Consider the following 26,260-nt stretch of genomic DNA (forward strand, 5'->3'; position numbering starts at 1 on the left):
CCGGTACGCCTACCGCCACACTTCTGACTTCCCCGAGTCCACTGAGGTTAGGGGCGGTCGCGTACGGCACAGCCTTGCTTCTGGCAGAAGCACACGGGGCGCATCCCTGGGAGGCCCCGGAAACATTCCCAACCCTTGGAACTTTAGGGGAAGGAGAAGTTGGTCGACATCTGGATCCCGCCCCCTGTTGGCTGCACAGCGTAGGGGGCACGGGGCTCGCCTCGTCGGCCCAGCCGGGCTTCTCAGCAGACACTTCGTGCTTAGGGAAAAGGGCTGACAGTTGAAAGCGGCCCTCCGCACGAGTGTGCTTCCCGCAGCGGAGTCGAGGGGACGGGCCCTGTGGGCCCCGCAGTGCTCTCCAGCAAGCGCTTCCTCCTTAGGGGAACAGCGTGTTGGTTGAAAGCTGCCTCTCCCCAACCGGACTTTCTCTGGCAGAGTTCAGTCCCTGGGACTTTCAAGGCAGGCACGGCAGGCTCTTTCCAAAGGCTTCTTCCTTCGTGAAGGTTCAAGGAGAGGGGCTCGTCCCACGCTGAGTTTTCACAGAGTGGAGTCCGTGGCCTTGCCCTGCGAGTTGCCCGCGGGGGTGTTCGAAGCCTGCCAACCTGGTGAAACCAGGCGTTTGCTGAGCTGGAACAAGGCTTCCCCACCGTGCTGTGTCACAGGGTTCACTCTGTGGCGCCCTTTGCAGCCTGGCTCCGCACAGCTTGGCACACACGTCTAGCTTCGGGAAATGAGAAGGTCGTCACAGCAAGGCTGCGGCCCAGTGTTGTTCCACCCCAGGAGTGTGTGGCGCTCTCCGCACAGGCCGCGCGTCGTTTCCCAGACACTTGTCACTTGGTGAAACCCGGTTAGGTGTGGAAAGGGTATCGCCGCACCGAGCTTCCACCCAGCTCCCATGGTGGACACGTCGCGTTCAGCAACCCCGTCTCGGTGGTGCCAAGGCTTCTAACTGTGGGAAACGAGATGTTCGTCCCAAGAGGGGTCTTATCGCCCCACTCCGCCACCGTCCCGCAAGCACACTCCCACCGCGTCCTTACCTGCACGTCAGCCCAGGGAGCTTTCCTTGTCGGCCAGCGTCAGTGTTCCAACACTTGTGTACGTTAGCGACACCCCATATGTCAGGGGCTAGACGGTGTCCCCACCTCGAGGCTTCCGAGAGGCGCGGAGACGGCACTGGCCGGAGAGCTCCGTGCCCCGCGGGGCCTGCAGACACTGCTGACACGAGGGAAGCAAGATGGGTTCTCGGAGAAGGATTGCCCATAGTGTCTCTCGAGCGAGTTCTGCTTCCGGCACTGTCGTCTTTTTGCCCCACCGGGGTTTTCCCACCCCCTGACTGTGTGGAACGAGGTGTCCGTCCGTGGGACAGGTGGAGTCACCGGAGCGGGGTTTCTCCAGATGAGCTTAGGACAGTGTAAGGCCAGGGGCCGGGACGCCTACCGCCACACTTCTGACTTCCCCGAGTCCACTGAGGTTAGGGGCGGTCGCGTACGGCACAGCCTTGCTTCTGGCAGAAGCACACGGGGCGCATCCCTGGGAGGCCCCGGAAACATTCCCAACCCTTGGAACTTTAGGGGAAGGAGAAGTTGGTCGACATCTGGATCCCGCCCCCTGTTGGCTGCACAGCGTAGGGGGCACGGGGCTCGCCTCGTCGGCCCAGCCGGGCTTCTCAGCAGACACTTCGTGCTTAGGGAAAAGGGCTGACAGTTGAAAGCGGCCCTCCGCACGAGTGTGCTTCCCGCAGCGGAGTCGAGGGGACGGGCCCTGTGGGCCCCGCAGTGCTCTCCAGCAAGCGCTTCCTCCTTAGGGGAACAGCGTGTTGGTTGAAAGCTGCCTCTCCCCAACCGGACTTTGTCTGGCAGAGTTCAGTCCCTGGGACTTTCAAGGCAGGCACGGCAGGCTCTTTCCAAAGGCTTCTTCCTTCGTGAAGGTTCAAGGAGAGGGGCTCGTCCCACGCTGAGTTTTCACAGAGTGGAGTCCGTGGCCTTGCCCTGCGAGTTGCCCGCGGGGGTGTTCGAAGCCTGCCAACCTGGTGAAACCAGGCGTTTGCTGAGCTGGAACAAGGCTTCCCCACCGTGCTGTGTCACAGGGTTCACTCTGTGGCGCCCTTTGCAGCCTGGCTCCGCACAGCTTGGCACACACGTCTAGCTTCGGGAAATGAGAAGGTCGTCACAGCAAGGCTGCGGCCCAGTGTTGTTCCACCCCAGGAGTGTGTGGCGCTCTCCGCACAGGCCGCGCGTCGTTTCCCAGACACTTGTCACTTGGTGAAACCCGGTTAGGTGTGGAAAGGGTATCGCCGCACCGAGCTTCCACACAGCTCCCATGGTGGACACGTCGCGTTCAGCAACCCCGTCTCGGTGGTGCCAAGGCTTCTAACTGTGGGAAACGAGATGTTCGTCCCAAGAGGGGTCTTATCGCCCCACTCCGCCACCGTCCCGCAAGCACACTCCCACCGCGTCCTTACCTGCACGTCAGCCCAGGGAGCTTTCCTTGTCGGCCAGCGTCAGTGTTCCAACACTTGTGTACGTTAGCGACACCCCATATGTCAGGGGCTAGACGGTGTCCCCACCTCGAGGCTTCCGAGAGGCGCGGAGACGGCACTGGCCGGAGAGCTCCGTGCCCCGCGGGGCCTGCAGACACTGCTGACACGAGGGAAGCAAGATGGGTTCTCGGAGAAGGATTGCCCATAGTGTCTCTCGAGCGAGTTCTGCTTCCGGCACTGTCGTCTTTTTGCCCCACCGGGGTTTTCCCACCCCCTGACTGTGTGGAACGAGGTGTCCGTCCGTGGGACAGGTGGAGTCACCGGAGCGGGGTTTCTCCAGATGAGCTTAGGACAGTGTAAGGCCAGGGGCCGGTACGCCTACCGCCACACTTCTGACTTCCCCGAGTCCACTGAGGTTAGGGGCGGTCGCGTACGGCACAGCCTTGCTTCTGGCAGAAGCACACGGGGCGCATCCCTGGGAGGCCCCGGAAACATTCCCAACCCTTGGAACTTTAGGGGAAGGAGAAGTTGGTCGACATCTGGATCCCGCCCCCTGTTGGCTGCACAGCGTAGGGGGCACGGGGCTCGCCTCGTCGGCCCAGCCGGGCTTCTCAGCAGACACTTCGTGCTTAGGGAAAAGGGCTGACAGTTGAAAGCGGCCCTCCGCACGAGTGTGCTTCCCGCAGCGGAGTCGAGGGGACGGGCCCTGTGGGTCCCGCAGTGCTCTCCAGCAAGCGCTTCCTCCTTAGGGGAACAGCGTGTTGGTTGAAAGCTGCCTCTCCCCAACCGGACTTTCTCTGGCAGAGTTCAGTCCCTGGGACTTTCAAGGCAGGCACGGCAGGCTCTTTCCAAAGGCTTCTTCCTTCGTGAAGGTTCAAGGAGAGGGGCTCGTCCCACGCTGAGTTTTCACAGAGTGGAGTCCGTGGCCTTGCCCTGCGAGTTGCCCGCGGGGGTGTTCGAAGCCTGCCAACCTGGTGAAACCAGGCGTTTGCTGAGCTGGAACAAGGCTTCCCCACCGTGCTGTGTCACAGGGTTCACTCTGTGGCGCCCTTTGCAGCCTGGCTCCGCACAGCTTGGCACACACGTCTAGCTTCGGGAAATGAGAAGGTCGTCACAGCAAGGCTGCGGCCCAGTGTTGTTCCACCCCAGGAGTGTGTGGCGCTCTCCGCACAGGCCGCGCGTCGTTTCCCAGACACTTGTCACTTGGTGAAACCCGGTTAGGTGTGGAAAGGGTATCGCCGCACCGAGCTTCCACACAGCTCCCATGGTGGACACGTCGCGTTCAGCAACCCCGTCTCGGTGGTGCCAAGGCTTCTAACTGTGGGAAACGAGATGTTCGTCCCAAGAGGGGTCTTATCGCCCCACTCCGCCACCGTCCCGCAAGCACACTCCCACCGCGTCCTTACCTGCACGTCAGCCCAGGGAGCTTTCCTTGTCGGCCAGCGTCAGTGTTCCAACACTTGTGTACGTTAGCGACACCCCATATGTCAGGGGCTAGACGGTGTCCCCACCTCGAGGCTTCCGAGAGGCGCGGAGACGGCACTGGCCGGAGAGCTCCGTGCCCCGCGGGGCCTGCAGATACTGCTGACACGAGGGAAGCAAGATGGGTTCTCGGAGAAGGATTGCCCATAGTGTCTCTCGAGCGAGTTCTGCTTCCGGCACTGTCGTCTTTTTGTCCCACCGGGGTTTCCCACCCCCTGACTGTGTGGAACGAGGTGTCCGTCCGTGGGACAGGTGGAGTCACCGGAGCGGGGTTTCTCCAGATGAGCTTAGGACAGTGTAAGGCCAGGGGCCGGTACGCCTACCGCCACACTTCTGACTTCCCCGAGTCCACTGAGGTTAGGGGCGGTCGCGTACGGCACAGCCTTGCTTCTGGCAGAAGCACACGGGGCGCATCCCTGGGAGGCCCCGGAAACATTCCCAACCCTTGGAACTTTAGGGGAAGGAGAAGTTGGTCGACATCTGGATCCCGCCCCCTGTTGGCTGCACAGCGTAGGGGGCACGGGGCTCGCCTCGTGGGCCCAGCCGGGCTTCTCAGCAGACACTTCGTGCTTAGGGAAAAGGGCTGACAGTTGAAAGCGGCCCTCCGCACGAGTGTGCTTCCCGCAGCGGAGTCGAGGGGACGGGCCCTGTGGGCCCCGCAGTGCTCTCCAGCAAGCGCTTCCTCCTTAGGGGAACAGCGTGTTGGTTGAAAGCTGCCTCTCCCCAACCGGACTTTCTCTGGCAGAGTTCAGTCCCTGGGACTTTCAAGGCAGGCACGGCAGGCTCTTTCCAAAGGCTTCTTCCTTCGTGAAGGTTCAAGGAGAGGGGCTCGTCCCACGCTGAGTTTTCACAGAGTGGAGTCCGTGGCCTTGCCCTGCGAGTTGCCCGCGGGGGTGTTCGAAGCCTGCCAACCTGGTGAAACCAGGCGTTTGCTGAGCTGGAACAAGGCTTCCCCACCGTGCTGTGTCACAGGGTTCACTCTGTGGCGCCCTTTGCAGCCTGGCTCCGCACAGCTTGGCACACACGTCTAGCTTCGGGAAATGAGAAGGTCGTCACAGCAAGGCTGCGGCCCAGTGTTGTTCCACCCCAGGAGTGTGTGGCGCTCTCCGCACAGGCCGCGCGTCGTTTCCCAGACACTTGTCACTTGGTGAAACCCGGTTAGGTGTGGAAAGGGTATCGCCGCACCGAGCTTCCACCCAGCTCCCATGGTGGACACGTCGCGTTCAGCAACCCCGTCTCGGTGGTGCCAAGGCTTCTAACTGTGGGAAACGAGATGTTCGTCCCAAGAGGGGTCTTATCGCCCCACTCCGCCACCGTCCCGCAAGCACACTCCCACCGCGTCCTTACCTGCACGTCAGCCCAGGGAGCTTTCCTTGTCGGCCAGCGTCAGTGTTCCAACACTTGTGTACGTTAGCGACACCCCATATGTCAGGGGCTAGACGGTGTCCCCACCTCGAGGCTTCCGAGAGGCGCGGAGACGGCACTGGCCGGAGAGCTCCGTGCCCCGCGGGGCCTGCAGACACTGCTGACACGAGGGAAGCAAGATGGGTTCTCGGAGAAGGATTGCCCATAGTGTCTCTCGAGCGAGTTCTGCTTCCGGCACTGTCGTCTTTTTGCCCCACCGGGGTTTTCCCACCCCCTGACTGTGTGGAACGAGGTGTCCGTCCGTGGGACAGGTGGAGTCACCGGAGCGGGGTTTCTCCAGATGAGCTTAGGACAGTGTAAGGCCAGGGGCCGGGACGCCTACCGCCACACTTCTGACTTCCCCGAGTCCACTGAGGTTAGGGGCGGTCGCGTACGGCACAGCCTTGCTTCTGGCAGAAGCACACGGGGCGCATCCCTGGGAGGCCCCGGAAACATTCCCAACCCTTGGAACTTTAGGGGAAGGAGAAGTTGGTCGACATCTGGATCCCGCCCCCTGTTGGCTGCACAGCGTAGGGGGCACGGGGCTCGCCTCGTGGGCCCAGCCGGGCTTCTCAGCAGACACTTCGTGCTTAGGGAAAAGGGCTGACAGTTGAAAGCGGCCCTCCGCACGAGTGTGCTTCCCGCAGCGGAGTCGAGGGGACGGGCCCTGTGGGTCCCGCAGTGCTCTCCAGCAAGCGCTTCCTCCTTAGGGGAACAGCGTGTTGGTTGAAAGCTGCCTCTCCCCAACCGGACTTTCTCTGGCAGAGTTCAGTCCCTGGGACTTTCAAGGCAGGCACGGCAGGCTCTTTCCAAAGGCTTCTTCCTTCGTGAAGGTTCAAGGAGAGGGGCTCGTCCCACGCTGAGTTTTCACAGAGTGGAGTCCGTGGCCTTGCCCTGCGAGTTGCCCGCGGGGGTGTTCGAAGCCTGCCAACCTGGTGAAACCAGGCGTTTGCTGAGCTGGAACAAGGCTTCCCCACCGTGCTGTGTCACAGGGTTCACTCTGTGGCGCCCTTTGCAGCCTGGCTCCGCACAGCTTGGCACACACGTCTAGCTTCGGGAAATGAGAAGGTCGTCACAGCAAGGCTGCGGCCCAGTGTTGTTCCACCCCAGGAGTGTGTGGCGCTCTCCGCACAGGCCGCGCGTCGTTTCCCAGACACTTGTCACTTGGTGAAACCCGGTTCGGTGTGGAAAGGGTATCGCCGCACCGAGCTTCCACCCAGCTCCCATGGTGGACACGTCGCGTTCAGCAACCCCGTCTCGGTGGTGCCAAGGCTTCTAACTGTGGGAAACGAGATGTTCGTCCCAAGAGGGGTCTTATCGCCCCACTCCGCCACCGTCCCGCAAGCACACTCCCACCGCGTCCTTACCTGCACGTCAGCCCAGGGAGCTTTCCTTGTCGGCCAGCGTCAGTGTTCCAACACTTGTGTACGTTAGCGACACCCCATATGTCAGGGGCTAGACGGTGTCCCCACCTCGAGGCTTCCGAGAGGCGCGGAGACGGCACTGCCCGGAGAGCTCCGTGCCCCGCGGGGCCTGCAGACACTGCTGACACGAGGGAAGCAAGATGGGTTCTCGGAGAAGGATTGCCCATAGTGTCTCTCGAGCGAGTTCTGCTTCCGGCACTGTCGTCTTTTTGCCCCACCGGGGTTTTCCCACCCCCTGACTGTGTGGAACGAGGTGTCCGTCCGTGGGACAGGTGGAGTCACCGGAGCGGGGTTTCTCCAGATGAGCTTAGGACAGTGTAAGGCCAGGGGCCGGTACGCCTACCGCCACACTTCTGACTTCCCCGAGTCCACTGAGGTTAGGGGCGGTCGCGTACGGCACAGCCTTGCTTCTGGCAGAAGCACACGGGGCGCATCCCTGGGAGGCCCCGGAAACATTCCCAACCCTTGGAACTTTAGGGGAAGGAGAAGTTGGTCGACATCTGGATCCCGCCCCCTGTTGGCTGCACAGCGTAGGGGGCACGGGGCTCGCCTCGTGGGCCCAGCCGGGCTTCTCAGCAGACACTTCGTGCTTAGGGAAAAGGGCTGACAGTTGAAAGCGGCCCTCCGCACGAGTGTGCTTCCCGCAGCGGAGTCGAGGGGACGGGCCCTGTGGGCCCCGCAGTGCTCTCCAGCAAGCGCTTCCTCCTTAGGGGAACAGCGTGTTGGTTGAAAGCTGCCTCTCCCCAACCGGACTTTGTCTGGCAGAGTTCAGTCCCTGGGACTTTCAAGGCAGGCACGGCAGGCTCTTTCCAAAGGCTTCTTCCTTCGTGAAGGTTCAAGGAGAGGGGCTCGTCCCACGCTGAGTTTTCACAGAGTGGAGTCCGTGGCCTTGCCCTGCGAGTTGCCCGCGGGGGTGTTCGAAGCCTGCCAACCTGGTGAAACCAGGCGTTTGCTGAGCTGGAACAAGGCTTCCCCACCGTGCTGTGTCACAGGGTTCACTCTGTGGCGCCCTTTGCAGCCTGGCTCCGCACAGCTTGGCACACACGTCTAGCTTCGGGAAATGAGAAGGTCGTCACAGCAAGGCTGCGGCCCAGTGTTGTTCCACCCCAGGAGTGTGTGGCGCTCTCCGCACAGGCCGCGCGTCGTTTCCCAGACACTTGTCACTTGGTGAAACCCGGTTAGGTGTGGAAAGGGTATCGCCGCACCGAGCTTCCACACAGCTCCCATGGTGGACACGTCGCGTTCAGCAACCCCGTCTCGGTGGTGCCAAGGCTTCTAACTGTGGGAAACGAGATGTTCGTCCCAAGAGGGGTCTTATCGCCCCACTCCGCCACCGTCCCGCAAGCACACTCCCACCGCGTCCTTACCTGCACGTCAGCCCAGGGAGCTTTCCTTGTCGGCCAGCGTCAGTGTTCCAACACTTGTGTACGTTAGCGACACCCCATATGTCAGGGGCTAGACGGTGTCCCCACCTCGAGGCTTCCGAGAGGCGCGGAGACGGCACTGGCCGGAGAGCTCCGTGCCCCGCGGGGCCTGCAGACACTGCTGACACGAGGGAAGCAAGATGGGTTCTCGGAGAAGGATTGCCCATAGTGTCTCTCGAGCGAGTTCTGCTTCCGGCACTGTCGTCTTTTTGCCCCACCGGGGTTTTCCCACCCCCTGACTGTGTGGAACGAGGTGTCCGTCCGTGGGACAGGTGGAGTCACCGGAGCGGGGTTTCTCCAGATGAGCTTAGGACAGTGTAAGGCCAGGGGCCGGGACGCCTACCGCCACACTTCTGACTTCCCCGAGTCCACTGAGGTTAGGGGCGGTCGCGTACGGCACAGCCTTGCTTCTGGCAGAAGCACACGGGGCGCATCCCTGGGAGGCCCCGGAAACATTCCCAACCCTTGGAACTTTAGGGGAAGGAGAAGTTGGTCGACATCTGGATCCCGCCCCCTGTTGGCTGCACAGCGTAGGGGGCACGGGGCTCGCCTCGTGGGCCCAGCCGGGCTTCTCAGCAGACACTTCGTGCTTAGGGAAAAGGGCTGACAGTTGAAAGCGGCCCTCCGCACGAGTGTGCTTCCCGCAGCGGAGTCGAGGGGACGGGCCCTGTGGGCCCCGCAGTGCTCTCCAGCAAGCGCTTCCTCCTTAGGGGAACAGCGTGTTGGTTGAAAGCTGCCTCTCCCCAACCGGACTTTCTCTGGCAGAGTTCAGTCCCTGGGACTTTCAAGGCAGGCACGGCAGGCTCTTTCCAAAGGCTTCTTCCTTCGTGAAGGTTCAAGGAGAGGGGCTCGTCCCACGCTGAGTTTTCACAGAGTGGAGTCCGTGGCCTTGCCCTGCGAGTTGCCCGCGGGGGTGTTCGAAGCCTGCCAACCTGGTGAAACCAGGCGTTTGCTGAGCTGGAACAAGGCTTCCCCACCGTGCTGTGTCACAGGGTTCACTCTGTGGCGCCCTTTGCAGCCTGGCTCCGCACAGCTTGGCACACACGTCTAGCTTCGGGAAATGAGAAGGTCGTCACAGCAAGGCTGCGGCCCAGTGTTGTTCCACCCCAGGAGTGTGTGGCGCTCTCCGCACAGGCCGCGCGTCGTTTCCCAGACACTTGTCACTTGGTGAAACCCGGTTAGGTGTGGAAAGGGTATCGCCGCACCGAGCTTCCACCCAGCTCCCATGGTGGACACGTCGCGTTCAGCAACCCCGTCTCGGTGGTGCCAAGGCTTCTAACTGTGGGAAACGAGATGTTCGTCCCAAGAGGGGTCTTATCGCCCCACTCCGCCACCGTCCCGCAAGCACACTCCCACCGCGTCCTTACCTGCACGTCAGCCCAGGGAGCTTTCCTTGTCGGCCAGCGTCAGTGTTCCAACACTTGTGTACGTTAGCGACACCCCATATGTCAGGGGCTAGACGGTGTCCCCACCTCGAGGCTTCCGAGAGGCGCGGAGACGGCACTGGCCGGAGAGCTCCGTGCCCCGCGGGGCCTGCAGACACTGCTGACACGAGGGAAGCAAGATGGGTTCTCGGAGAAGGATTGCCCATAGTGTCTCTCGAGCGAGTTCTGCTTCCGGCACTGTCGTCTTTTTGCCCCACCGGGGTTTTCCCACCCCCTGACTGTGTGGAACGAGGTGTCCGTCCGTGGGACAGGTGGAGTCACCGGAGCGGGGTTTCTCCAGATGAGCTTAGGACAGTGTAAGGCCAGGGGCCGGGACGCCTACCGCCACACTTCTGACTTCCCCGAGTCCACTGAGGTTAGGGGCGGTCGCGTACGGCACAGCCTTGCTTCTGGCAGAAGCACACGGGGCGCATCCCTGGGAGGCCCCGGAAACATTCCCAACCCTTGGAACTTTAGGGGAAGGAGAAGTTGGTCGACATCTGGATCCCGCCCCCTGTTGGCTGCACAGCGTAGGGGGCACGGGGCTCGCCTCGTCGGCCCAGCCGGGCTTCTCAGCAGACACTTCGTGCTTAGGGAAAAGGGCTGACAGTTGAAAGCGGCCCTCCGCACGAGTGTGCTTCCCGCAGCGGAGTCGAGGGGACGGGCCCTGTGGGTCCCGCAGTGCTCTCCAGCAAGCGCTTCCTCCTTAGTGGAACAGCGTGTTGGTTGAAAGCTGCCTCTCCCCAACCGGACTTTCTCTGGCAGAGTTCAGTCCCTGGGACTTTCAAGGCAGGCACGGCAGGCTCTTTCCAAAGGCTTCTTCCTTCGTGAAGGTTCAAGGAGAGGGGCTCGTCCCACGCTGAGTTTTCACAGAGTGGAGTCCGTGGCCTTGCCCTGCGAGTTGCCCGCGGGGGTGTTCGAAGCCTGCCAACCTGGTGAAACCAGGCGTTTGCTGAGCTGGAACAAGGCTTCCCCACCGTGCTGTGTCACAGGGTTCACTCTGTGGCGCCCTTTGCAGCCTGGCTCCGCACAGCTTGGCACACACGTCTAGCTTCGGGAAATGAGAAGGTCGTCACAGCAAGGCTGCGGCCCAGTGTTGTTCCACCCCAGGAGTGTGTGGCGCTCTCCGCACAGGCCGCGCGTCGTTTCCCAGACACTTGTCACTTGGTGAAACCCGGTTCGGTGTGGAAAGGGTATCGCCGCACCGAGCTTCCACCCAGCTCCCATGGTGGACACGTCGCGTTCAGCAACCCCGTCTCGGTGGTGCCAAGGCTTCTAACTGTGGGAAACGAGATGTTCGTCCCAAGAGGGGTCTTATCGCCCCACTCCGCCACCGTCCCGCAAGCACACTCCCACCGCGTCCTTACCTGCACGTCAGCCCAGGGAGCTTTCCTTGTCGGCCAGCGTCAGTGTTCCAACACTTGTGTACGTTAGCGACACCCCATATGTCAGGGGCTAGACGGTGTCCCCACCTCGAGGCTTCCGAGAGGCGCGGAGACGGCACTGCCCGGAGAGCTCCGTGCCCCGCGGGGCCTGCAGACACTGCTGACACGAGGGAAGCAAGATGGGTTCTCGGAGAAGGATTGCCCATAGTGTCTCTCGAGCGAGTTCTGCTTCCGGCACTGTCGTCTTTTTGCCCCACCGGGGTTTTCCCACCCCCTGACTGTGTGGAACGAGGTGTCCGTCCGTGGGACAGGTGGAGTCACCGGAGCGGGGTTTCTCCAGATGAGCTTAGGACAGTGTAAGGCCAGGGGCCGGGACGCCTACCGCCACACTTCTGACTTCCCCGAGTCCACTGAGGTTAGGGGCGGTCGCGTACGGCACAGCCTTGCTTCTGGCAGAAGCACACGGGGCGCATCCCTGGGAGGCCCCGGAAACATTCCCAACCCTTGGAACTTTAGGGGAAGGAGAAGTTGGTCGACATCTGGATCCCGCCCCCTGTTGGCTGCACAGCGTAGGGGGCACGGGGCTCGCCTCGTCGGCCCAGCCGGGCTTCTCAGCAGACACTTCGTGCTTAGGGAAAAGGGCTGACAGTTGAAAGCGGCCCTCCGCACGAGTGTGCTTCCCGCAGCGGAGTCGAGGGGACGGGCCCTGTGGGCCCCGCAGTGCTCTCCAGCAAGCGCTTCCTCCTTAGGGGAACAGCGTGTTGGTTGAAAGCTGCCTCTCCCCAACCGGACTTTGTCTGGCAGAGTTCAGTCCCTGGGACTTTCAAGGCAGGCACGGCAGGCTCTTTCCAAAGGCTTCTTCCTTCGTGAAGGTTCAAGGAGAGGGGCTCGTCCCACGCTGAGTTTTCACAGAGTGGAGTCCGTGGCCTTGCCCTGCGAGTTGCCCGCGGGGGTGTTCGAAGCCTGCCAACCTGGTGAAACCAGGCGTTTGCTGAGCTGGAACAAGGCTTCCCCACCGTGCTGTGTCACAGGGTTCACTCTGTGGCGCCCTTTGCAGCCTGGCTCCGCACAGCTTGGCACACACGTCTAGCTTCGGGAAATGAGAAGGTCGTCACAGCAAGGCTGCGGCCCAGTGTTGTTCCACCCCAGGAGTGTGTGGCGCTCTCCGCACAGGCCGCGCGTCGTTTCCCAGACACTTGTCACTTGGTGAAACCCGGTTAGGTGTGGAAAGGGTATCGCCGCACCGAGCTTCCACACAGCTCCCATGGTGGACACGTCGCGTTCAGCAACCCCGTCTCGGTGGTGCCAAGGCTTCTAACTGTGGGAAACGAGATGTTCGTCCCAAGAGGGGTCTTATCGCCCCACTCCGCCACCGTCCCGCAAGCACACTCCCACCGCGTCCTTACCTGCACGTCAGCCCAGGGAGCTTTCCTTGTCGGCCAGCGTCAGTGTTCCAACACTTGTGTACGTTAGCGACACCCCATATGTCAGGGGCTAGACGGTGTCCCCACCTCGAGGCTTCCGAGAGGCGCGGAGACGGCACTGGCCGGAGAGCTCCGTGCCCCGCGGGGCCTGCAGACACTGCTGACACGAGGGAAGCAAGATGGGTTCTCGGAGAAGGATTGCCCATAGTGTCTCTCGAGCGAGTTCTGCTTCCGGCACTGTCGTCTTTTTGCCCCACCGGGGTTTTCCCACCCCCTGACTGTGTGGAACGAGGTGTCCGTCCGTGGGACAGGTGGAGTCACCGGAGCGGGGTTTCTCCAGATGAGCTTAGGACAGTGTAAGGCCAGGGGCCGGGACGCCTACCGCCACACTTCTGACTTCCCCGAGTCCACTGAGGTTAGGGGCGGTCGCGTACGGCACAGCCTTGCTTCTGGCAGAAGCACACGGGGCGCATCCCTGGGAGGCCCCGGAAACATTCCCAACCCTTGGAACTTTAGGGGAAGGAGAAGTTGGTCGACATCTGGATCCCGCCCCCTGTTGGCTGCACAGCGTAGGGGGCACGGGGCTCGCCTCGTCGGCCCAGCCGGGCTTCTCAGCAGACACTTCGTGCTTAGGGAAAAGGGCTGACAGTTGAAAGCGGCCCTCCGCACGAGTGTGCTTCCCGCAGCGGAGTCGAGGGGACGGGCCCTGTGGGTCCCGCAGTGCTCTCCAGCAAGCGCTTCCTCCTTAGTGGAACAGCGTGTTGGTTGAAAGCTGCCTCTCCCCAACCGGACTTTCTCTGGCAGAGTTCAGTCCCTGGGACTTTCAAGGCAGGCACGGCAGGCTCTTTCCAAAGGCTTCTTCCTTCGTGAAGGTTCAAGGAGAGGGGCTCGTCCCACGCTGAGTTTTCACAGAGTGGAGTCCGTGGCCTTGCCCTGCGAGTTGCCCGCGGGGGTGTTCGAAGCCTGCCAACCTGGTGAAACCAGGCGTTTGCTGAGCTGGAACAAGGCTTCCCCACCGTGCTGTGTCACAGGGTTCACTCTGTGGCGCCCTTTGCAGCCTGGCTCCGCACAGCTTGGCACACACGTCTAGCTTCGGGAAATGAGAAGGTCGTCACAGCAAGGCTGCGGCCCAGTGTTGTTCCACCCCAGGAGTGTGTGGCGCTCTCCGCACAGGCCGCGCGTCGTTTCCCAGACACTTGTCACTTGGTGAAACCCGGTTAGGTGTGGAAAGGGTATCGCCGCACCGAGCTTCCACACAGCTCCCATGGTGGACACGTCGCGTTCAGCAACCCCGTCTCGGTGGTGCCAAGGCTTCTAACTGTGGGAAACGAGATGTTCGTCCCAAGAGGGGTCTTATCGCCCCACTCCGCCACCGTCCCGCAAGCACACTCCCACCGCGTCCTTACCTGCACGTCAGCCCAGGGAGCTTTCCTTGTCGGCCAGCGTCAGTGTTCCAACACTTGTGTACGTTAGCGACACCCCATATGTCAGGGGCTAGACGGTGTCCCCACCTCGAGGCTTCCGAGAGGCGCGGAGACGGCACTGGCCGGAGAGCTCCGTGCCCCGCGGGGCCTGCAGACACTGCTGACACGAGGGAAGCAAGATGGGTTCTCGGAGAAGGATTGCCCATAGTGTCTCTCGAGCGAGTTCTGCTTCCGGCACTGTCGTCTTTTTGCCCCACCGGGGTTTTCCCACCCCCTGACTGTGTGGAACGAGGTGTCCGTCCGTGGGACAGGTGGAGTCACCGGAGCGGGGTTTCTCCAGATGAGCTTAGGACAGTGTAAGGCCAGGGGCCGGGACGCCTACCGCCACACTTCTGACTTCCCCGAGTCCACTGAGGTTAGGGGCGGTCGCGTACGGCACAGCCTTGCTTCTGGCAGAAGCACACGGGGCGCATCCCTGGGAGGCCCCGGAAACATTCCCAACCCTTGGAACTTTAGGGGAAGGAGAAGTTGGTCGACATCTGGATCCCGCCCCCTGTTGGCTGCACAGCGTAGGGGGCACGGGGCTCGCCTCGTCGGCCCAGCCGGGCTTCTCAGCAGACACTTCGTGCTTAGGGAAAAGGGCTGACAGTTGAAAGCGGCCCTCCGCACGAGTGTGCTTTCCGCAGCGGAGTCGAGGGGACGGGCCCTGTGGGCCCCGCAGTGCTCTCCAGCAAGCGCTTCCTCCTTAGGGGAACAGCGTGTTGGTTGAAAGCTGCCTCTCCCCAACCGGACTTTCTCTGGCAGAGTTCAGTCCCTGGGACTTTCAAGGCAGGCACGGCAGGCTCTTTCCAAAGGCTTCTTCCTTCGTGAAGGTTCAAGGAGAGGGGCTCGTCCCACGCTGAGTTTTCACAGAGTGGAGTCCGTGGCCTTGCCCTGCGAGTTGCCCGCGGGGGTGTTCGAAGCCTGCCAACCTGGTGAAACCAGGCGTTTGCTGAGCTGGAACAAGGCTTCCCCACCGTGCTGTGTCACAGGGTTCACTCTGTGGCGCCCTTTGCAGCCTGGCTCCGCACAGCTTGGCACACACGTCTAGCTTCGGGAAATGAGAAGGTCGTCACAGCAAGGCTGCGGCCCAGTGTTGTTCCACCCCAGGAGTGTGTGGCGCTCTCCGCACAGGCCGCGCGTCGTTTCCCAGACACTTGTCACTTGGTGAAACCCGGTTAGGTGTGGAAAGGGTATCGCCGCACCGAGCTTCCACCCAGCTCCCATGGTGGACACGTCGCGTTCAGCAACCCCGTCTCGGTGGTGCCAAGGCTTCTAACTGTGGGAAACGAGATGTTCGTCCCAAGAGGGGTCTTATCGCCCCACTCCGCCACCGTCCCGCAAGCACACTCCCACCGCGTCCTTACCTGCACGTCAGCCCAGGGAGCTTTCCTTGTCGGCCAGCGTCAGTGTTCCAACACTTGTGTACGTTAGCGACACCCCATATGTCAGGGGCTAGACGGTGTCCCCACCTCGAGGCTTCCGAGAGGCGCGGAGACGGCACTGGCCGGAGAGCTCCGTGCCCCGCGGGGCCTGCAGACACTGCTGACACGAGGGAAGCAAGATGGGTTCTCGGAGACGGATTGCCCATAGTGTCTCTCGAGCGAGTTCTGCTTCCGGCACTGTCGTCTTTTTGCCCCACCGGGGTTTTCCCACCCCCTGACTGTGTGGAACGAGGTGTCCGTCCGTGGGACAGGTGGAGTCACCGGAGCGGGGTTTCTCCAGATGAGCTTAGGACAGTGTAAGGCCAGGGGCCGGGACGCCTACCGCCACACTTCTGACTTCCCCGAGTCCACTGAGGTTAGGGGCGGTCGCGTACGGCACAGCCTTGCTTCTGGCAGAAGCACACGGGGCGCATCCCTGGGAGGCCCCGGAAACATTCCCAACCCTTGGAACTTTAGGGGAAGGAGAAGTTGGTCGACATCTGGATCCCGCCCCCTGTTGGCTGCACAGCGTAGGGGGCACGGGGCTCGCCTCGTGGGCCCAGCCGGGCTTCTCAGCAGACACTTCGTGCTTAGGGAAAAGGGCTGACAGTTGAAAGCGGCCCTCCGCACGAGTGTGCTTCCCGCAGCGGAGTCGAGGGGACGGGCCCTGTGGGTCCCGCAGTGCTCTCCAGCAAGCGCTTCCTCCTTAGGGGAACAGCGTGTTGGTTGAAAGCTGCCTCTCCCCAACCGGACTTTCTCTGGCAGAGTTCATTCCCTGGGACTTTCAAGGCAGGCACGGCAGGCTCTTTCCAAAGGCTTCTTCCTTCGTGAAGGTTCAAGGAGAGGGGCTCGTCCCACGCTGAGTTTTCACAGAGTGGAGTCCGTGGCCTTGCCCTGCGAGTTGCCCGCGGGGGTGTTCGAAGCCTGCCAACCTGGTGAAACCAGGCGTTTGCTGAGCTGGAACAAGGCTTCCCCACCGTGCTGTGTCACAGGGTTCACTCTGTGGCGCCCTTTGCAGCCTGGCTCCGCACAGCTTGGCACACACGTCTAGCTTCGGGAAATGAGAAGGTCGTCACAGCAAGGCTGCGGCCCAGTGTTGTTCCACCCCAGGAGTGTGTGGCGCTCTCCGCACAGGCCGCGCGTCGTTTCCCAGACACTTGTCACTTGGTGAAACCCGGTTAGGTGTGGAAAGGGTATCGCCGCACCGAGCTTCCACACAGCTCCCATGGTGGACACGTCGCGTTCAGCAACCCCGTCTCGGTGGTGCCAAGGCTTCTAACTGTGGGAAACGAGATGTTCGTCCCAAGAGGGGTCTTATCGCCCCACTCCGCCACCGTCCCGCAAGCACACTCCCACCGCGTCCTTACCTGCACGTCAGCCCAGGGAGCTTTCCTTGTCGGCCAGCGTCAGTGTTCCAACACTTGTGTACGTTAGCGACACCCCATATGTCAGGGGCTAGACGGTGTCCCCACCTCGAGGCTTCCGAGAGGCGCGGAGACGGCACTGGCCGGAGAGCTCCGTGCCCCGCGGGGCCTGCAGACACTGCTGACACGAGGGAAGCAGGATGGGTTCTCGGAGAAGGATTGCCCATAGTGTCTCTCGAGCGAGTTCTGCTTCCGGCACTGTCGTCTTTTTGCCCCACCGGGGTTTTCCCACCCCCTGACTGTGTGGAACGAGGTGTCCGTCCGTGGGACAGGTGGAGTCACCGGAGCGGGGTTTCTCCAGATGAGCTTAGGACAGTGTAAGGCCCGGGGCCGGTACGCCTACCGCCACACTTCTGACTTCCCCGAGTCCACTGAGGTTAGGGGCGGTCGCGTACGGCACAGCCTTGCTTCTGGCAGAAGCACACGGGGCGCATCCCTGGGAGGCCCCGGAAACATTCCCAACCCTTGGAACTTTAGGGGAAGGAGAAGTTGGTCGACATCTGGATCCCGCCCCCTGTTGGCTGCACAGCGTAGGGGGCACGGGGCTCGCCTCGTGGGCCCAGCCGGGCTTCTCAGCAGACACTTCGTGCTTAGGGAAAAGGGCTGACAGTTGAAAGCGGCCCTCCGCACGAGTGTGCTTCCCGCAGCGGAGTCGAGGGGACGGGCCCTGTGGGTCCCGCAGTGCTCTCCAGCAAGCGCTTCCTCCTTAGTGGAACAGCGTGTTGGTTGAAAGCTGCCTCTCCCCAACCGGACTTTCTCTGGCAGAGTTCAGTCCCTGGGACTTTCAAGGCAGGCACGGCAGGCTCTTTCCAAAGGCTTCTTCCTTCGTGAAGGTTCAAGGAGAGGGGCTCGTCCCACGCTGAGTTTTCACAGAGTGGAGTCCGTGGCCTTGCCCTGCGAGTTGCCCGCGGGGGTGTTCGAAGCCTGCCAACCTGGTGAAACCAGGCGTTTGCTGAGCTGGAACAAGGCTTCCCCACCGTGCTGTGTCACAGGGTTCACTCTGTGGCGCCCTTTGCAGCCTGGCTCCGCACAGCTTGGCACACACGTCTAGCTTCGGGAAATGAGAAGGTCGTCACAGCAAGGCTGCGGCCCAGTGTTGTTCCACCCCAGGAGTGTGTGGCGCTCTCCGCACAGGCCGCGCGTCGTTTCCCAGACACTTGTCACTTGGTGAAACCCGGTTAGGTGTGGAAAGGGTATCGCCGCACCGAGCTTCCACCCAGCTCCCATGGTGGACACGTCGCGTTCAGCAACCCCGTCTCGGTGGTGCCAAGGCTTCTAACTGTGGGAAACGAGATGTTCGTCCCAAGAGGGGTCTTATCGCCCCACTCCGCCACCGTCCCGCAAGCACACTCCCACCGCGTCCTTACCTGCACGTCAGCCCAGGGAGCTTTCCTTGTCGGCCAGCGTCAGTGTTCCAACACTTGTGTACGTTAGCGACACCCCATATGTCAGGGGCTAGACGGTGTCCCCACCTCGAGGCTTCCGAGAGGCGCGGAGACGGCACTGGCCGGAGAGCTCCGTGCCCCGCGGGGCCTGCAGACACTGCTGACACGAGGGAAGCAGGATGGGTTCTCGGAGAAGGATTGCCCATAGTGTCTCTCGAGCGAGTTCTGCTTCCGGCACTGTCGTCTTTTTGCCCCACCGGGGTTTTCCCACCCCCTGACTGTGTGGAACGAGGTGTCCGTCCGTGGGACAGGTGGAGTCACCGGAGCGGGGTTTCTCCAGATGAGCTTAGGACAGTGTAAGGCCCGGGGCCGGTACGCCTACCGCCACACTTCTGACTTCCCCGAGTCCACTGAGGTTAGGGGCGGTCGCGTACGGCACAGCCTTGCTTCTGGCAGAAGCACACGGGGCGCATCCCTGGGAGGCCCCGGAAACATTCCCAACCCTTGGAACTTTAGGGGAAGGAGAAGTTGGTCGACATCTGGATCCCGCCCCCTGTTGGCTGCACAGCGTAGGGGGCACGGGGCTCGCCTCGTGGGCCCAGCCGGGCTTCTCAGCAGACACTTCGTGCTTAGGGAAAAGGGCTGACAGTTGAAAGCGGCCCTCCGCACGAGTGTGCTTCCCGCAGCGGAGTCGAGGGGACGGGCCCTGTGGGTCCCGCAGTGCTCTCCAGCAAGCGCTTCCTCCTTAGTGGAACAGCATGTTGGTTGAAAGCTGCCTCTCCCCAACCGGACTTTCTCTGGCAGAGTTCAGTCCCTGGGACTTTCAAGGCAGGCACGGCAGGCTCTTTCCAAAGGCTTCTTCCTTCGTGAAGGTTCAAGGAGAGGGGCTCGTCCCACGCTGAGTTTTCACAGAGTGGAGTCCGTGGCCTTGCCCTGCGAGTTGCCCGCGGGGGTGTTCGAAGCCTGCCAACCTGGTGAAACCAGGCGTTTGCTGAGCTGGAACAAGGCTTCCCCACCGTGCTGTGTCACAGGGTTCACTCTGTGGCGCCCTTTGCAGCCTGGCTCCGCACAGCTTGGCACACACGTCTAGCTTCGGGAAATGAGAAGGTCGTCACAGCAAGGCTGCGGCCCAGTGTTGTTCCACCCCAGGAGTGTGTGGCGCTCTCCGCACAGGCCGCGCGTCGTTTCCCAGACACTTGTCACTTGGTGAAACCCGGTTAGGTGTGGAAAGGGTATCGCCGCACCGAGCTTCCACACAGCTCCCATGGTGGACACGTCGCGGTCAGCAACCCCGTCTCGGTGGTGCCAAGGCTTCTAACTGTGGGAAACGAGATGTTCGTCCCAAGAGGGGTCTTATCGCCCCACTCCGCCACCGTCCCGCAAGCACACTCCCACCGCGTCCTTACCTGCACGTCAGCCCAGGGAGCTTTCCTTGTCGGCCAGCGTCAGTGTTCCAACACTTGTGTACGTTAGCGACACCCCATATGTCAGGGGCTAGACGGTGTCCCCACCTCGAGGCTTCCGAGAGGCGCGGAGACGGCACTGGCCGGAGAGCTCCGTGCCCCGCGGGGCCTGCAGACACTGCTGACACGAGGGAAGCAAGATGGGTTCTCGGAGAAGGATTGCCCATAGTGTCTCTCGAGCGAGTTCTGCTTCCGGCACTGTCGTCTTTTTGCCCCACCGGGGTTTTCCCACCCCCTGACTGTGTGGAACGAGGTGTCCGTCCGTGGGACAGGTGGAGTCACCGGAGCGGGGTTTCTCCAGATGAGCTTAGGACAGTGTAAGGCCAGGGGCCGGGACGCCTACCGCCACACTTCTGACTTCCCCGAGTCCACTGAGGTTAGGGGCGGTCGCGTACGGCACAGCCTTGCTTCTGGCAGAAGCACACGGGGCGCATCCCTGGGAGGCCCCGGAAACATTCCCAACCCTTGGAACTTTAGGGGAAGGAGAAGTTGGTCGACATCTGGATCCCGCCCCCTGTTGGCTGCACAGCGTAGGGGGCACGGGGCTCGCCTCGTCGGCCCAGCCGGGCTTCTCAGCAGACACTTCGTGCTTAGGGAAAAGGGCTGACAGTTGAAAGCGGCCCTCCGCACGAGTGTGCTTCCCGCAGCGGAGTCGAGGGGACGGGCCCTGTGGGTCCCGCAGTGCTCTCCAGCAAGCGCTTCCTCCTTAGTGGAACAGCGTGTTGGTTGAAAGCTGCCTCTCCCCAACCGGACTTTCTCTGGCAGAGTTCAGTCCCTGGGACTTTCAAGGCAGGCACGGCAGGCTCTTTCCAAAGGCTTCTTCCTTCGTGAAGGTTCAAGGAGAGGGGCTCGTCCCACGCTGAGTTTTCACAGAGTGGAGTCCGTGGCCTTGCCCTGCGAGTTGCCCGCGGGGGTGTTCGAAGCCTGCCAACCTGGTGAAACCAGGCGTTTGCTGAGCTGGAACAAGGCTTCCCCACCGTGCTGTGTCACAGGGTTCACTCTGTGGCGCCCTTTGCAGCCTGGCTCCGCACAGCTTGGCACACACGTCTAGCTTCGGGAAATGAGAAGGTCGTCACAGCAAGGCTGCGGCCCAGTGTTGTTCCACCCCAGGAGTGTGTGGCGCTCTCCGCACAGGCCGCGCGTCGTTTCCCAGACACTTGTCACTTGGTGAAACCCGGTTAGGTGTGGAAAGGGTATCGCCGCACCGAGCTTCCACACAGCTCCCATGGTGGACACGTCGCGTTCAGCAACCCCGTCTCGGTGGTGCCAAGGCTTCTAACTGTGGGAAACGAGATGTTCGTCCCAAGAGGGGTCTTATCGCCCCACTCCGCCACCGTCCCGCAAGCACACTCCCACCGCGTCCTTACCTGCACGTCAGCCCAGGGAGCTTTCCTTGTCGGCCAGCGTCAGTGTTCCAACACTTGTGTACGTTAGCGACACCCCATATGTCAGGGGCTAGACGGTGTCCCCACCTCGAGGCTTCCGAGAGGCGCGGAGACGGCACTGGCCGGAGAGCTCCGTGCCCCGCGGGGCCTGCAGACACTGCTGACACGAGGGAAGCAAGATGGGTTCTCGGAGAAGGATTGCCCATAGTGTCTCTCGAGCGAGTTCTGCTTCCGGCACTGTCGTCTTTTTGCCCCACCGGGGTTTTCCCACCCCCTGACTGTGTGGAACGAGGTGTCCGTCCGTGGGACAGGTGGAGTCACCGGAGCGGGGTTTCTCCAGATGAGCTTAGGACAGTGTAAGGCCAGGGGCCGGGACGCCTACCGCCACACTTCTGACTTCCCCGAGTCCACTGAGGTTAGGGGCGGTCGCGTACGGCACAGCCTTGCTTCTGGCAGAAGCACACGGGGCGCATCCCTGGGAGGCCCCGGAAACATTCCCAACCCTTGGAACTTTAGGGGAAGGAGAAGTTGGTCGACATCTGGATCCCGCCCCCTGTTGGCTGCACAGCGTAGGGGGCACGGGGCTCGCCTCGTCGGCCCAGCCGGGCTTCTCAGCAGACACTTCGTGCTTAGGGAAAAGGGCTGACAGTTGAAAGCGGCCCTCCGCACGAGTGTGCTTTCCGCAGCGGAGTCGAGGGGACGGGCCCTGTGGGCCCCGCAGTGCTCTCCAGCAAGCGCTTCCTCCTTAGGGGAACAGCGTGTTGGTTGAAAGCTGCCTCTCCCCAACCGGACTTTCTCTGGCAGAGTTCAGTCCCTGGGACTTTCAAGGCAGGCACGGCAGGCTCTTTCCAAAGGCTTCTTCCTTCGTGAAGGTTCAAGGAGAGGGGCTCGTCCCACGCTGAGTTTTCACAGAGTGGAGTCCGTGGCCTTGCCCTGCGAGTTGCCCGCGGGGGTGTTCGAAGCCTGCCAACCTGGTGAAACCAGGCGTTTGCTGAGCTGGAACAAGGCTTCCCCACCGTGCTGTGTCACAGGGTTCACTCTGTGGCGCCCTTTGCAGCCTGGCTCCGCACAGCTTGGCACACACGTCTAGCTTCGGGAAATGAGAAGGTCGTCACAGCAAGGCTGCGGCCCAGTGTTGTTCCACCCCAGGAGTGTGTGGCGCTCTCCGCACAGGCCGCGCGTCGTTTCCCAGACACTTGTCACTTGGTGAAACCCGGTTAGGTGTGGAAAGGGTATCGCCGCACCGAGCTTCCACCCAGCTCCCATGGTGGACACGTCGCGTTCAGCAACCCCGTCTCGGTGGTGCCAAGGCTTCTAACTGTGGGAAACGAGATGTTCGTCCCAAGAGGGGTCTTATCGCCCCACTCCGCCACCGTCCCGCAAGCACACTCCCACCGCGTCCTTACCTGCACGTCAGCCCAGGGAGCTTTCCTTGTCGGCCAGCGTCAGTGTTCCAACACTTGTGTACGTTAGCGACACCCCATATGTCAGGGGCTAGACGGTGTCCCCACCTCGAGGCTTCCGAGAGGCGCGGAGACGGCACTGGCCGGAGAGCTCCGTGCCCCGCGGGGCCTGCAGACACTGCTGACACGAGGGAAGCAAGATGGGTTCTCGGAGAAGGATTGCCCATAGTGTCTCTCGAGCGAGTTCTGCTTCCGGCACTGTCGTCTTTTTGCCCCACCGGGGTTTTCCCACCCCCTGACTGTGTGGAACGAGGTGTCCGTCCGTGGGACAGGTGGAGTCACCGGAGCGGGGTTTCTCCAGATGAGCTTAGGACAGTGTAAGGCCAGGGGCCGGGACGCCTACCGCCACACTTCTGACTTCCCCGAGTCCACTGAGGTTAGGGGCGGTCGCGTACGGCACAGCCTTGCTTCTGGCAGAAGCACACGGGGCGCATCCCTGGGAGGCCCCGGAAACATTCCCAACCCTTGGAACTTTAGGGGAAGGAGAAGTTGGTCGACATCTGGATCCCGCCCCCTGTTGGCTGCACAGCGTAGGGGGCACGGGGCTCGCCTCGTCGGCCCAGCCGGGCTTCTCAGCAGACACTTCGTGCTTAGGGAAAAGGGCTGACAGTTGAAAGCGGCCCTCCGCACGAGTGTGCTTCCCGCAGCGGAGTCGAGGGGACGGGCCCTGTGGGTCCCGCAGTGCTCTCCAGCAAGCGCTTCCTCCTTAGGGGAACAGCGTGTTGGTTGAAAGCTGCCTCTCCCCAACCGGACTTTCTCTGGCAGAGTTCATTCCCTGGGACTTTCAAGGCAGGCACGGCAGGCTCTTTCCAAAGGCTTCTTCCTTCGTGAAGGTTCAAGGAGAGGGGCTCGTCCCACGCTGAGTTTTCACAGAGTGGAGTCCGTGGCCTTGCCCTGCGAGTTGCCCGCGGGGGTGTTCGAAGCCTGCCAACCTGGTGAAACCAGGCGTTTGCTGAGCTGGAACAAGGCTTCCCCACCGTGCTGTGTCACAGGGTTCACTCTGTGGCGCCCTTTGCAGCCTGGCTCCGCACAGCTTGGCACACACGTCTAGCTTCGGGAAATGAGAAGGTCGTCACAGCAAGGCTGCGGCCCAGTGTTGTTCCACCCCAGGAGTGTGTGGCGCTCTCCGCACAGGCCGCGCGTCGTTTCCCAGACACTTGTCACTTGGTGAAACCCGGTTAGGTGTGGAAAGGGTATCGCCGCACCGAGCTTCCACCCAGCTCCCATGGTGGACACGTCGCGTTCAGCAACCCCGTCTCGGTGGTGCCAAGGCTTCTAACTGTGGGAAACGAGATGTTCGTCCCAAGAGGGGTCTTATCGCCCCACTCCGCCACCGTCCCGCAAGCACACTCCCACCGCGTCCTTACCTGCACGTCAGCCCAGGGAGCTTTCCTTGTCGGCCAGCGTCAGTGTTCCAACACTTGTGTACGTTAGCGACACCCCATATGTCAGGGGCTAGACGGTGTCCCCACCTCGAGGCTTCCGAGAGGCGCGGAGACGGCACTGGCCGGAGAGCTCCGTGCCCCGCGGGGCCTGCAGACACTGCTGACACGAGGGAAGCAAGATGGGTTCTCGGAGACGGATTGCCCATAGTGTCTCTCGAGCGAGTTCTGCTTCCGGCACTGTCGTCTTTTTGCCCCACCGGGGTTTTCCCACCCCCTGACTGTGTGGAACGAGGTGTCCGTCCGTGGGACAGGTGGAGTCACCGGAGCGGGGTTTCTCCAGATGAGCTTAGGACAGTGTAAGGCCAGGGGCCGGTACGCCTACCGCCACACTTCTGACTTCCCCGAGTCCACTGAGGTTAGGGGCGGTCGCGTACGGCACAGCCTTGCTTCTGGCAGAAGCACACGGGGCGCATCCCTGGGAGGCCCCGGAAACATTCCCAACCCTTGGAACTTTAGGGGAAGGAGAAGTTGGTCGACATCTGGATCCCGCCCCCTGTTGGCTGCACAGCGTAGGGGGCACGGGGCTCGCCTCGTCGGCCCAGCCGGGCTTCTCAGCAGACACTTCGTGCTTAGGGAAAAGGGCTGACAGTTGAAAGCGGCCCTCCGCACGAGTGTGCTTCCCGCAGCGGAGTCGAGGGGACGGGCCCTGTGGGTCCCGCAGTGCTCTCCAGCAAGCGCTTCCTCCTTAGGGGAACAGCGTGTTGGTTGAAAGCTGCCTCTCCCCAACCGGACTTTCTCTGGCAGAGTTCATTCCCTGGGACTTTCAAGGCAGGCACGGCAGGCTCTTTCCAAAGGCTTCTTCCTTCGTGAAGGTTCAAGGAGAGGGGCTCGTCCCACGCTGAGTTTTCACAGAGTGGAGTCCGTGGCCTTGCCCTGCGAGTTGCCCGCGGGGGTGTTCGAAGCCTGCCAACCTGGTGAAACCAGGCGTTTGCTGAGCTGGAACAAGGCTTCCCCACCGTGCTGTGTCACAGGGTTCACTCTGTGGCGCCCTTTGCAGCCTGGCTCCGCACAGCTTGGCACACACGTCTAGCTTCGGGAAATGAGAAGGTCGTCACAGCAAGGCTGCGGCCCAGTGTTGTTCCACCCCAGGAGTGTGTGGCGCTCTCCGCACAGGCCGCGCGTCGTTTCCCAGACACTTGTCACTTGGTGAAACCCGGTTAGGTGTGGAAAGGGTATCGCCGCACCGAGCTTCCACACAGCTCCCATGGTGGACACGTCGCGTTCAGCAACCCCGTCTCGGTGGTGCCAAGGCTTCTAACTGTGGGAAACGAGATGTTCGTCCCAAGAGGGGTCTTATCGCCCCACTCCGCCACCGTCCCGCAAGCACACTCCCACCGCGTCCTTACCTGCACGTCAGCCCAGGGAGCTTTCCTTGTCGGCCAGCGTCAGTGTTCCAACACTTGTGTACGTTAGCGACACCCCATATGTCAGGGGCTAGACGGTGTCCCCACCTCGAGGCTTCCGAGAGGCGCGGAGACGGCACTGGCCGGAGAGCTCCGTGCCCCGCGGGGCCTGCAGACACTGCTGACACGAGGGAAGCAGGATGGGTTCTCGGAGAAGGATTGCCCATAGTGTCTCTCGAGCGAGTTCTGCTTCCGGCACTGTCGTCTTTTTGCCCCACCGGGGTTTTCCCACCCCCTGACTGTGTGGAACGAGGTGTCCGTCCGTGGGACAGGTGGAGTCACCGGAGCGGGGTTTCTCCAGATGAGCTTAGGACAGTGTAAGGCCCGGGGCCGGTACGCCTACCGCCACACTTCTGACTTCCCCGAGTCCACTGAGGTTAGGGGCGGTCGCGTACGGCACAGCCTTGCTTCTGGCAGAAGCACACGGGGCGCATCCCTGGGAGGCCCCGGAAACATTCCCAACCCTTGGAACTTTAGGGGAAGGAGAAGTTGGTCGACATCTGGATCCCGCCCCCTGTTGGCTGCACAGCGTAGGGGGCACGGGGCTCGCCTCGTGGGCCCAGCCGGGCTTCTCAGCAGACACTTCGTGCTTAGGGAAAAGGGCTGACAGTTGAAAGCGGCCCTCCGCACGAGTGTGCTTCCCGCAGCGGAGTCGAGGGGACGGGCCCTGTGGGTCCCGCAGTGCTCTCCAGCAAGCGCTTCCTCCTTAGTGGAACAGCGTGTTGGTTGAAAGCTGCCTCTCCCCAACCGGACTTTCTCTGGCAGAGTTCAGTCCCTGGGACTTTCAAGGCAGGCACGGCAGGCTCTTTCCAAAGGCTTCTTCCTTCGTGAAGGTTCAAGGAGAGGGGCTCGTCCCACGCTGAGTTTTCACAGAGTGGAGTCCGTGGCCTTGCCCTGCGAGTTGCCCGCGGGGGTGTTCGAAGCCTGCCAACCTGGTGAAACCAGGCGTTTGCTGAGCT

The sequence above is a fragment of the Puma concolor genome, chromosome E3 (genome assembly GCF_028749965.1).
Source record: "Puma concolor isolate L17-30 chromosome E3, mPumCon1.1.hap2, whole genome shotgun sequence".
NCBI lineage: Eukaryota > Metazoa > Chordata > Mammalia > Carnivora > Felidae > Puma > Puma concolor.